Genomic DNA, 13,752 nt, shown 5'->3' with positions numbered 1-13,752 from the left:
GAATATTTACCCCTTGATTCCCATTACTGATTAAACCCCTCGGCCTGGAAGAGAACCCCACGATTCCTCTTCCTGATTAAACCCCTCGGCCTGAAATATAACCCCTCGATTCCCCCTTCCTGATAAAAAACCTCGGCCTGGAATATAACCCCTCGATTCCGCCTTCCTGATTAAACCCCTCGGCCTGAAATATAACCCCTCGATTCCCCCTTCCTGATTAAACCCCTCAGCCTGGAATATAAGCACACGATTCCCCTTCCTGATTGAACCCCTCGGCCAGGAATATAACACCTCGATTCCCTCTTCCTGATTAAACCCCTCGGACAGGAATATAACCCCTCGATTCCCCCTTCCTGCTTCAACCACTCGGCCAGGAATATAAACCCTCGATTCCCCCTTCCTGATTACACGCCTCGGCCAGGAATATAACCCCTCGATTCCCCCTTCCTGATTAAACCCCTCAGCCTGGAATATAACCCCTCGATTCCCCAACCTGATTAAACCTCTCGGCCCTGAATATAAACCCTGGATTCCCCTTCCTGATTAAACCCCTCAGCCTGGAATATAACCACTCGATTCCCCTTCCTGATTAAACCCCTCAGCCTGGAATATAACCCCTCGATTCCCCTTCCTGATCATACCCCTCGGCCCTGAATACAACCCCTCGAATCCCCTTCCTGATTAAACCCCTCGGCCAGGAATATAATCACTCGATTCCCCTTCCTGATTAAACCCCTCAGCCTGGAATATAATCCCTCGATTCCCACTTCCTGATTAAACCCCTCGGCCTGGAACATAACCCCTCGATTCCCCTTCCTGATAAAACCCCTCAGCCTGGAATATAACTCCTTGATTCCCCCTACCTGATTAAACCCCTCGGCTTGGAATATTTTCCCCTCGATTCCCCCTTCCTGATTAAACACCTCGTTCTGGAATATAACCCCTCGATTCCGCCTTCCTGATTAAACCCCTCGGCCTGAAATATAACCCCTCGATTCCCCCTTCCTGATTAAACCCCTCAGCCTGGAATATAAACCCACGATTCCCCTTCCTGATTAAACCGCTCGGCCTGGAATATAACCCCTCGATTCCCCTTCCTGATTAATCCCCTCAGCCTGGAATATAACCCCTCGATTCCCCTTCCTGATTCAACCCCTCAGCCTGGAATATAACCCCTCGATACCCCCTTCCTGATTAAACCACTCAGCCTGGAATATAACCCCTCGATTTCCCCTTCCTGATTAACCCCCTCAGCCTGGAAAATAACCCCTCGATTCCCCTTCCTGATTCAACCCCTCAGCCTGGAATATAACCCCTCGATACCCCCTTCCTGATTAAACCCCTCAGCCTGGAATATAACCCCACGATTTCCCCTTCCTGATTAAACCCCTCAGCCTGGAATATAACGCCTGGATTCCCCTTCCTGATTAAACCCCTCAGCCTGGAATATAACCTCTCGATGCCCCCTTCCTGATTAAACCCCTCAGCCTGGAATATAACCACTCGATTCCCCCTTCCTGATTAAACCCCTCAGCCTGGAATCTAACCACTCGATTCCCCTTCCTGATTAAACCCCTCGGCCTGGAATATAATCCCTCGATTCCCCCTTCCTGATTATACCCCTCGGCCTGGATTATAATCCCTCGATTCCCCCTTCCTGATTAAACCCCTCAGCCTGGAATATAATCCCTCGATTCCCACTTCCTGATTAAATCCCTCAGCCTGGAATATAACCCCTCGATTTCCCTTCCTGATAAAACCCTCCAGCCAGGAATATTATCCCTCGATTCCCACTTCCTGATTAAACCCCTCGGCCTGGAATATAACCCCTCGATTCCACCTTCCTGATTAAACCCCTCGGCCTGGAATATAACACCTCGATTCCCCTTCCTGATTAAACCCCTCAGCCTGGAATATAACCCCTGGATTCCCCTTCCTGATTAAACCCCTCAGCCTGGAATATAACCCCACAATTCCCCTTCCTGATTAAACCCCTCAGCCTGGAATATAACCCCTCGATTCCCATGACTGATTAGCCCCCTCGTCCAGGAATATAACCCCTCGATTCCCCTTCCTGATTAAACCCCTCAGCCTGGAATATAACCCCTCGATTCCCCTTCCTGATTAAACCCCTCAGCCTGGAATATAACCCCTCGATTCCCATGACTGATTAGCCCCCTCGTCCAGGAATATAACCCCTCGATTCCCCGTCCTGATTAAACCCCTCGGGCTGGAATATAACCCCTCGATTCCCCTTCCTGATTAAACCCCTCAGCCTTGAATATAACCCCTCGATTCCCACTTCCTGATTAAACCTCTCAGCCTGGAATATAACCACTCGATTCCCCCTTCCTGATTAAACCCCTCGGCGCCGAATATAACCCCACGATTCCCCCTTCCTGATTAAACCCCTCGGCTTGGAATATAACCCCTCGATTCCCCGTTCCTGATTAAACCCCTTGGCCTGGAATATAACCCCTCGATTCCCCCTTCCTGATTAAACACCACAGCCTGGAATATACCCCTCGATTTCCCTTCCTGATTAAACCCCTCAGCCTGGAAAATAATCCCTCGATTCACCTTCCTGATTAAACCTCTCAGCCTGGAATATAACCCCTCGATTCTTCTTCCTGATTAAACCCCTCAGCCTGGAATACAACCCCTCGATTCGCCCTTCCTGATTAAACCCCTCGGCCAGGAATATAACCCCTCGATTCCCATTCTTGATGAAACCCCTCAGCCTGGAATATAACCCGTCGATCCCCCTTCCTGATTAAACCCCTCGGCCTGAAATATAACCCCTCGATTCCCCCTTCCTGATTAAACCCCTCAGCCTGGAATATAAACCCACGATTCCCCTTCCTGATTAAACCGCTCTGCCTGGAATATAACCCCTCGATTCCCCTTCCTGATTAATCCCCTCAGCCTGGAATATAACCCCTCGATTCCCATTCCTGATTAAACCCCTCGGCCTGGAATATAACCCCTCGATTCCCCTTCCTGATTAAACCCCTCAGCGTGGAATATAACCCCTCGATTCCCCTTCCTGATTAAACCCCTCGGCCAGGAATATAATCCCTCGATTCCCCTTCCAGATTAAACCCCTCAGCCTGGAATATAACTCCTTGATTCCCCCTTCCTGATTAAACCCCTCGGCTTGGAATATTTACCCCTCGATTCCCCTTCCTGATTAAACCCCTCGGCCTGAAATATAACCACTCGATTCCCCCTTCCTGACTAAACCCCTCGGCCAGGAATATAACCCCTCGATTCCCCTCCCTGATTAAACCTATCGTTACCTGAATATAACCCCTGGATTCCCCTTCCTGATTAAACCCCTCAGCCTGGAATATAACCACTCGATTCCCCTTCCTGATTAAACCCCTCAGCCTGGAATATAACCCCTCGATTCCCCTTCCTGATCATACCCCTCGGCCCTGAATACAACCCCTCGATTCCCCTTCCTGATTAAACCCCTCGGCCAGGAATATAATCACTCGATTCCCCTTCCTGATTAATCCCCACGGCCTCGAATATAACCCCTCGATTCCCCTTCCTGATTAAACCCCTCAGCCTGGAATATAATCCCTCGATTCCCACTTCCTGATTAAACCCCTCGGCCTGGAACATAACCCCTCGATTCCCCTTCCTGATAAAACCCCTCAGCCTGGAATATAACTCCTTGATTCCCCCTTCCTGATTAAACCCCTCGGCTTGGAATATTTACCCCTCGATTCCCATTACTGATTAAACCCCTCGGCCTGGCAGAGAACCCCACGATTCCCCTCCCTGATTAAACCCCTCGGCCTGAAATATAACCCCTCGATTCCCCCTTCCTGATTAAACACCTCGTTCTGGAATATAACCCCTCGATTCCGCCTTCCTGATTAAACCCCTCGGCCTGAAATATAACCCATCGATTCCCCCGTCCTGATTAAACCCCTCAGCCTGGAATATAACCCCTCGATTCCCCTTCCTGATTACCCCCTCAGCCTGGAATATAACCCCACGATTCCCCTTCCTGATTAAACCCCTCGGCCTGGAATAGAACCCCTCGATTCCCCCTTCCTGATTAAACCCCTCAGCCTGGAATATAACCCCTCGATTCCCCCTTCCCGATTAAACCCCTCGTCCTGGAATATAACCCCTCGATTTCCCCTTCCTGATTAAACCCCTCAGCCTGGAATATAACCCCTCGATTCCCCCTTCCTGATTAAACCCCTCGGCCCTGAATATAACCCCCGGAATCCCCTTCCGGATTAAACCCCTCGTCCAGGAATATGACACCTCGATTCCCCCTTCGGGATTAAACCCCTCGTCCAGGAATATGACTCCTCGATTCCCCTTCCTGATTAAGCCGCTCAGCCTGGAATATAACCCCCCGATTCCCCTTCCTGATTAAACCCCTCAGCCTGGAATATAACGCCTGGCTTCCCCTTCCTGATTAAACCCCTCAGCCTGTTATATAACCACTCGATTCCCCCTTCCTGATTAAACCCCTCAGCCTGGAATATAACCCCTCGATTCCCCCTTCCTGATTAAACCCCTCAGCCTGGAATATAACTCCTTGATTCCCCCTTCCTGATTAAACCCCTCGGCTTGGAATATTTACCCCTCGATTCCCCTTCCTGATTAAACCCCTCGGCCTGAAATATAACCACTCGATTCCCCCTTCCTGACTAAACCCCTCGGCCAGGAATATAACCCCTCGATTCCCCTCCCTGATTAAACCTATCGGCCCTGAATATAACCCCTGGATTCCCCTTCCTGATTAAACCCCTCAGCCTGGAATATAACCACTCCATTCCCCTTCCTGATTAATCCCCTCAGCCTGGAATATAACCCCTCGATTCCCATTCCTGATTAAACCCCTCAGCCTGGAATATAACCCCTCGATTCCCCTTCCTGATTACCCCCTCAGCCTGGAATATAACCCCTCGATTCCCCTCCCTGATTACCCCCTCAGCCTGGAATATAACCCCTCCATTCCCCTTCCTGATGAAAAACATCGGCCTGAAATATAATCCCTCGATTCCCCCTTCCTGATTAAACCTCTTGGCCCTGAATATAACCCCTGGATTCCCTTCCTGATTAAACCCCTCAGCCTGGAACATAACCCCTCGATTCCCCCTTCCTGATTAAACCCCTCAGCCAGGAATATAACCCCTCGATTCCCCTTCCTGATTAAACCCCTCAGCCTGGAATATAACCCCTCGATTCCCCTTCCTGATTAAACCCCTCACCTTGGAATATAACCCCTCGATTCCCCCTTCCTGATTAAACCCCTCAGTCAGGAATATAACCCCTCGATTTCGCTTCCTGATTAAACCCCTCAACCTGGAATATAACCCCTCGATTCACCTTCCTGATTAAACCCCTCGTCCAGGAATATGACACCTCGATTCCCCCTTCGGGATTAAACCCCTCGTCAAGGAATATGACTCCTCGATTCCCCTTCCTGATTAAGCCCCTCAGCCTGGAATATAACCCCCCGATTGCCCCTTCCTGATTAAACCCCTCAGCCTGGAATATAAACCCACGATTCCCCTTCCTGATTAAACCGCTCGGCCTGGAATATAACCACTCGATACCCCCTTCCTGCTTAAACCCCTCGGCCAGTATTATAAACCCTCGATTCCCCCTTCCTGATTAAACGCCTCGGCCAGGAATATAACCCCTGGATTCCCCTTCCTGATAAAACCCCTCAGCCTGGAATATAAACCCACGATTCCCCTTCCTGATTAAACCGCTCGGCCTGGAATATAACCACTCGATACCCCCTTCCTGCTTAAACCCCTCGGCCAGTATTATAAACCCTCGATTCCCCCTTCCTGATTAAACGCCTCGGCCTGGAATATAACCCCTGGATTCCCCTTCCTGATTAAACCCATCAGCCTGGAATATAACCCCTCTATTCCCCCTTCCTGATTAAACCCCTCGGACAGGAATATAACCCCTCGATTCCCCCTTCCTGATTACCCCCTCAGCCTGGAATATAACCCCTCTATTCCCCTTCCTGATTAAACACATCGGCCTGAAATATAACCCCTCGATTCCCCCTTCCTGATTAAACCTCTTGGCCCTGAATATAACCCCTGGATTCCCTTCCTGATTAAACCCCTCAGCCTGGAATATAACCCCTCAATTCCCCCTTCCTGATTAAACCCCTCGGCCTGGAATATAATCCCTCAATTCCCCTTCCTGATTTAACCCCTCAGCCAGGAATATAACCCCTCGATTCCCCTTCCTGATTAAACCCCTCGGCCTGGCAGAGAACCCCACGATTCCCCTCCCTGATTAAACCCCTCGGCCTGAAATATAACCCCTCGATTCCCCCTTCCTGATTAAACCCCTCGGCCTTGAATATAACCCCTCGATTCCCCTTCCTGATTAACCCCTCGGACTGGAATATAACCCCTCGATTCCCCTTCCTGATTAAACACCTCGGCTTGGAATATAACCCCTTGATTCCCATTACTGATTAACCCCCTTCGCCTGGAATATAACCCCACGATTCCCCTTCCTGATTAAACCCCTCGGCCTGGAATAGAACCCCTCGATTCCCCCTTCCTGATTAAACCCCTCAGCCTGGAATATAACCCCTCGATTCCCCCTTCCCGATTAAACCCCTCGGCCTGGAATATAACCCCTCGATTTCCCCTTCCTGATTAAACCCCTCAGCCTGGAATATAACCCCTCGATTCCCCCTTCCTGATTAAACCCCTCGGCCCTGAATATAACCCCCAGAATCCCCTTCCGGATTAAACCCCTCGTCCAGGAATATGACACCTCGATTCCCCCTTCGGGATTAAACCCCTCGTCCAGGAATATGACTCCTCGATTCCCCTTCCTGATTAAGCCGCTCAGCCTGGAATATAACCCCCCGATTCCCCTTCCTGATTAAACCCCTCAGCCTGGAATATAACGCCTGGATTCCCCTTCCTGATTAAACCCCTCAGCCTGTTATATAACCACTCGATTCCCCCTTCCTGATTAAACCCCTCAGCCTGGAATATAACCCCTCGATTCCCCCTTCCTGATTAAACCCCTCAGCCTGGAATATAACTCCTTGATTCCCCCTTCCTGATTAAACCCCTCGGCTTGGAATATTTACCCCTCGATTCCCCTTCCTGATTAAACCCCTCGGCCTGAAATATAACCACTCGATTCCCCCTTCCTGACTAAACCCCTCGGCCAGGAATATAACCCCTCGATTCCCCTCCCTGATTAAACCTCTCGGCCCTGAATATAACCCCTGGATTCCCCTTCCTGATTAAACCCCTCAGCCTGGAATATAACCACTCAATTCCCCTTCCTGATTAAACCCCTCAGCCTGGAATATAACCCCTCGATTCCCCTTCCTGATCATACCCCTCGGCCCTGAATACAACCCCTCGATTCCCCTTCCTGATTAAACCCCTCGGCCAGGAATATAATCACTCGATTCCCCTTCCTGATTATATCCCCACGGCCTCGAATATAACCCCTTGATTCCCCTTCCTGATTAAACCCCTCAGCCTGGAATATAATCCCTCGATTCCCACTTCCTGATTAAACCCCTCGGCCTGGAACATAACCCCTCGATTCCCCTTACTGATAAAACCCCTCAGCCTGGAATATAACTCCTTGATTCCCCCTTCCTGATTAAACCCCTCGGCTTGGAATATTTACCCCTCGATTCCCATTACTGATTAAACCCCTCGGCCTGGCAGAGAACCCCACGATTCCCCTCCCTGATTAAACCCCTCGGCCTGAAATATAACCCCTCGATTCCCCCTTCCTGATTAAACACCTCGTTCTGGAATATAACCCCTCGATTCCGCCTTCCTGATTAAACCCCTCGGCCTGAAATATAACCCCTCGATTCCCCCTTCCTGATTAAACCCCTCAGCCTGGAATATAAACCCACGATTCCCCTTCCTGATTAAACCGCTCGGCCTGGAATATAACCCCTCGATTCCCCTTCCTGATTAATCCCCTCAGCCTGGAATATAACCCCTCGATTCCCATTCCTGATTAAACCCCTCAGCCTGGAATATAACCCCTCGATTCCCCTTCCTGATTACCCCCTCAGCCTGGAATATAACCCCTCGATTCCCCTTCCTGATTACCCCCTCAGCCTGGAATATAACCCCTCCATTCCCCTTCCTGATGAAAAACATCGGCCTGAAATATAACCTCTCGATTCCCCCTTCCTGATTAAACCCCTCAGCCTGGAATATAACCCCTGGATTCCCCTTCCTGATTAAAACCCTCGGCCTGGAATATAACCCTTCGATTCCCCCTTCCTGATTAAACCCCTCGGCCTGTAACATACCCCTCGATTCCCCTTCCTGATTGAACCCCACGGGCTGGAATATAACCCCTCGATTCCCCTCCCTGATTAAACCCCTCAGCCTGGAATATAAACCCTCGATTCCCCCTTCCTGATTAAACCCCACAGCCTGGAATATAACCCCTCGATTCCCCCTTCCTGATTAAACCCCTCGGCCAGGAATATAACCCCTCGATTCCCCCTTCCTGATGAAACCCCTCAGCCTGGAATATAACCCCTCGATTCCCCTTCCTGATTAAACCCCTCAGCCTGGAATATAACCCCTCGATTCCCATGACTGATTAGCCCCCTCGTCCTGGAATATAACCCCTCGATTCCCCTTCCTGATGAAACCCCTCAGCCTGGAATATAACCCCACAATTCCCCGTCCTGATTAAACCCCTCGGGCTGGAATATAACCCCTCGATTCCCCTTCCTGATTAAACCCCTCGGCCTTGAATATAACCCCTCGATTCCCACTTCCTGATTAAACCTCTCAGCCTGGAATATAACCACTCGATTCCCCCTTCCTGATTAAACCCCTCGGCGCCGAATATAACCCTACGATTCCCCCTTCCGGATTAAACCCCTCGGCTTGGAATATAACCCCTCGATTCCCCGTTCCTGATTAAACCCCTTGGCCTGGAATATAACCCCTCGATTCCCCCTTCCTGATTAAACACCACAGCCTGGATTATAACCCCTCGATTCCCCCTTCCTGATTAAACCCCACAGCCTGGAATATACCCCTCGATTTCCCTTCCTGATTAAACCCCTCAGCCTGGAATATAATCCCTCGATTCCCCTTCCTGATTAAACCTCTCAGCCTGGAATATAACCCCTCGATTCTTCTTCCTGATTAAACCCCTCAGCCTGGAATATAACCCCTCGATTCGCCCTTCCTGATTAAACCCCTCGGCCAGGAATATAACCCCTCGATTCCCATTCTTGATGAAACCCCTCAGCCTGGAATATAACCCGTCGATCCCCCTTCCTGATTAAACCCCTCGGCCTGGAATATAACCCGTCGATCCCCCTTCCTGATTAAACCCCTCAGCCTGGAATATAACCCCTCGATTCCCCCTTCCTGATTAAACCTCTCGGCCCTGAATATAACCCCTGAATTCCCCTTCCTGATTAAACCCCTCAGCCTGGAATATACCCCCTCGATTCCCCCTTCCTGATTAAACCCCTCAGCCTGGAATATAACCCCTCGATTCCCCTTCCTGATTAAACCCCTCAGCCTGTAATATAACCCCTGGATTCCCCTTCCTGATTAAACCACTCGGCCTGGAATATAACCCTTCGATTCCCCCTTCCTGATTAAACCCCTCGGCCTGTATTACACCCCTCGATTCCCCTTCCTGATTGAACTCCACGGGCTGGAATATAACCCCTCGATTCCCCTCCCTGATTAAAACCCCTCAGCCTGGAATCTAACCCCTCGATTCCCCCTTCCTGATTAAACCCCACAGCCTGGAATATAACCCCTCGATTCTTCCTTCCTGATTAAACTCCTCGGCCAGAAATATAACCCCTCGATTCCCCTTCCTGATTAAACCCCTCGCCCTGGAATACAACCCCTCGATTCGTCCTTCCTGATTAAACCCCTCGGCCTGGAATATAACCCCTCGATTCCCCCTTCCTGATTAAACCCCTCAGCCTGGAATATCACCCCTCGATTCCCCTTCCTGATTAAACCCCTCGGCTTGGAATATAACCCCTCGATCCCCATGACTGATTAGCCCCCTCGGCATGGAATATAACCCCTCGATTCCCCTTCCTGATTAAACCCCTCAGCCTGGAATATACCCCACAATTCCCCTTCCTGATTAAACCCCTCGGGCTGGAATATAACCCCTCGATTCCCCTTCCTGATTAAACCCCTCGGCCTTGAATATAACCCCTCGATTCCCACTTCCTGATTAAACCTCTCAGCCTGGAATATAACCACTCGATTCCCCCTTCCTGATTAAACCCCTTGGCGCCGAACATAACCCCACGATTCCCCCTTCCTGATTAAACCCCTCGGCTTGGAATATAACCGCTTGATTCCCCTTCGTGATTAAACCCCTCAGCCTGGAATATAACCCCTCGATTCCCCCTTTCTGATTAAACCCCTCAGCCTGGAATATAACCCCTCGATTCCCCTTCCTGATTAAACCCCTCAGCCTGGAATATAACGCCTGGATTCCCCTTCCTGATTAAACCCCTCAGCCTGTTATATAACCACTCGATTCCCCCTTCCTGATTAAACCCCTCAGCCTGGAATATAACCCCTCGATTCCCCCTTCCTGATTAAACCCCTCAGCCTGGAATATAACTCCTTGATTCCCCCTTCCTGATTAAACCCCTCGGCTTGGAATATTTACCCCTCGATTCCCCTTCCTGATTAAACCCCTCGGCCTGAAATATAACCACTCGATTCCCCCTTCCTGACTAAACCCCTCGGCCAGGAATATAACCCCTCGATTCCCCTCCCTGATTAAACCTCTCGGCCCTGAATATAACCCCTGGATTCCCCTTCCTGATTAAACCCCTCAGCCTGGAATATAACCACTCAATTCCCCTTCCTGATTAAACCCCTCAGCCTGGAATATAACCCCTCGATTCCCCTTCCTGATCATACCCCTCGGCCCTGAATACAACCCCTCGATTCCCCTTCCTGATTAAACCCCTCGGCCAGGAATATAATCACTCGATTCCCCTTCCTGATTATATCCCCACGGCCTCGAATATAACCCCTTGATTCCCCTTCCTGATTAAACCCCTCAGCCTGGAATATAATCCCTCGATTCCCACTTCCTGATTAAACCCCTCGGCCTGGAACATAACCCCTCGATTCCCCTTACTGATAAAACCCCTCAGCCTGGAATATAACTCCTTGATTCCCCCTTCCTGATTAAACCCCTCGGCTTGGAATATTTACCCCTCGATTCCCATTACTGATTAAACCCCTCGGCCTGGCAGAGAACCCCACGATTCCCCTCCCTGATTAAACCCCTCGGCCTGAAATATAACCCCTCGATTCCCCCTTCCTGATTAAACACCTCGTTCTGGAATATAACCCCTCGATTCCGCCTTCCTGATTAAACCCCTCGGCCTGAAATATAACCCCTCGATTCCCCCTTCCTGATTAAACCCCTCAGCCTGGAATATAAACCCACGATTCCCCTTCCTGATTAAACCGCTCGGCCTGGAATATAACCCCTCGATTCCCCTTCCTGATTAATCCCCTCAGCCTGGAATATAACCCCTCGATTCCCATTCCTGATTAAACCCCTCAGCCTGGAATATAACCCCTCGATTCCCCTTCCTGATTACCCCCTCAGCCTGGAATATAACCCCTCGATTCCCCTTCCTGATTACCCCCTCAGCCTGGAATATAACCCCTCCATTCCCCTTCCTGATGAAAAACATCGGCCTGAAATATAACCTCTCGATTCCCCCTTCCTGATTAAACCCCTCAGCCTGGAATATAACCCCTGGATTCCCCTTCCTGATTAAAACCCTCGGCCTGGAATATAACCCTTCGATTCCCCCTTCCTGATTAAACCCCTCGGCCTGTAACATACCCCTCGATTCCCCTTCCTGATTGAACCCCACGGGCTGGAATATAACCCCTCGATTCCCCTCCCTGATTAAACCCCTCAGCCTGGAATATAAACCCTCGATTCCCCCTTCCTGATTAAACCCCACAGCCTGGAATATAACCCCTCGATTCCCCCTTCCTGATTAAACCCCTCGGCCAGGAATATAACCCCTCGATTCCCCCTTCCTGATGAAACCCCTCAGCCTGGAATATAACCCCTCGATTCCCCTTCCTGATTAAACCCCTCAGCCTGGAATATAACCCCTCGATTCCCATGACTGATTAGCCCCCTCGTCCTGGAATATAACCCCTCGATTCCCCTTCCTGATGAAACCCCTCAGCCTGGAATATAACCCCACAATTCCCCGTCCTGATTAAACCCCTCGGGCTGGAATATAACCCCTCGATTCCCCTTCCTGATTAAACCCCTCGGCCTTGAATATAACCCCTCGATTCCCACTTCCTGATTAAACCTCTCAGCCTGGAATATAACCACTCGATTCCCCCTTCCTGATTAAACCCCTCGGCGCCGAATATAACCCTACGATTCCCCCTTCCGGATTAAACCCCTCGGCTTGGAATATAACCCCTCGATTCCCCGTTCCTGATTAAACCCCTTGGCCTGGAATATAACCCCTCGATTCCCCCTTCCTGATTAAACACCACAGCCTGGATTATAACCCCTCGATTCCCCCTTCCTGATTAAACCCCACAGCCTGGAATATACCCCTCGATTTCCCTTCCTGATTAAACCCCTCAGCCTGGAATATAATCCCTCGATTCCCCTTCCTGATTAAACCTCTCAGCCTGGAATATAACCCCTCGATTCTTCTTCCTGATTAAACCCCTCAGCCTGGAATATAACCCCTCGATTCGCCCTTCCTGATTAAACCCCTCGGCCAGGAATATAACCCCTCGATTCCCATTCTTGATGAAACCCCTCAGCCTGGAATATAACCCGTCGATCCCCCTTCCTGATTAAACCCCTCGGCCTGGAATATAACCCGTCGATCCCCCTTCCTGATTAAACCCCTCAGCCTGGAATATAACCCCTCGATTCCCCCTTCCTGATTAAACCTCTCGGCCCTGAATATAACCCCTGAATTCCCCTTCCTGATTAAACCCCTCAGCCTGGAATATACCCCCTCGATTCCCCCTTCCTGATTAAACCCCTCAGCCTGGAATATAACCCCTCGATTCCCCTTCCTGATTAAACCCCTCAGCCTGTAATATAACCCCTGGATTCCCCTTCCTGATTAAACCACTCGGCCTGGAATATAACCCTTCGATTCCCCCTTCCTGATTAAACCCCTCGGCCTGTATTACACCCCTCGATTCCCCTTCCTGATTGAACTCCACGGGCTGGAATATAACCCCTCGATTCCCCTCCCTGATTAAAACCCCTCAGCCTGGAATCTAACCCCTCGATTCCCCCTTCCTGATTAAACCCCACAGCCTGGAATATAACCCCTCGATTCGTCCTTCCTGATTAAACTCCTCGGCCAGAAATATAACCCCTCGATTCCCCTTCCTGATTAAACCCCTCGCCCTGGAATACAACCCCTCGATTCGTCCTTCCTGATTAAACCCCTCGGCCTGGAATATAACCCCTCGATTCCCCCTTCCTGATTAAACCCCTCAGCCTGGAATATCACCCCTCGATTCCCCTTCCTGATTAAACCCCTCGGCTTGGAATATAACCCCTCGATCCCCATGACTGATTAGCCCCCTCGGCATGGAATATAACCCCTCGATTCCCCTTCCTGATTAAACCCCTCAGCCTGGAATATACCCCACAATTCCCCTTCCTGATTAAACCCCTCGGGCTGGAATATAACCCCTCGAT

This window comes from Chiloscyllium punctatum, unplaced genomic scaffold, assembly GCF_047496795.1.
Source record: "Chiloscyllium punctatum isolate Juve2018m unplaced genomic scaffold, sChiPun1.3 scaffold_67, whole genome shotgun sequence".
Classification (NCBI taxonomy): domain Eukaryota; kingdom Metazoa; phylum Chordata; class Chondrichthyes; order Orectolobiformes; family Hemiscylliidae; genus Chiloscyllium; species Chiloscyllium punctatum.
This window is presented reverse-complemented; position numbering follows the sequence as displayed.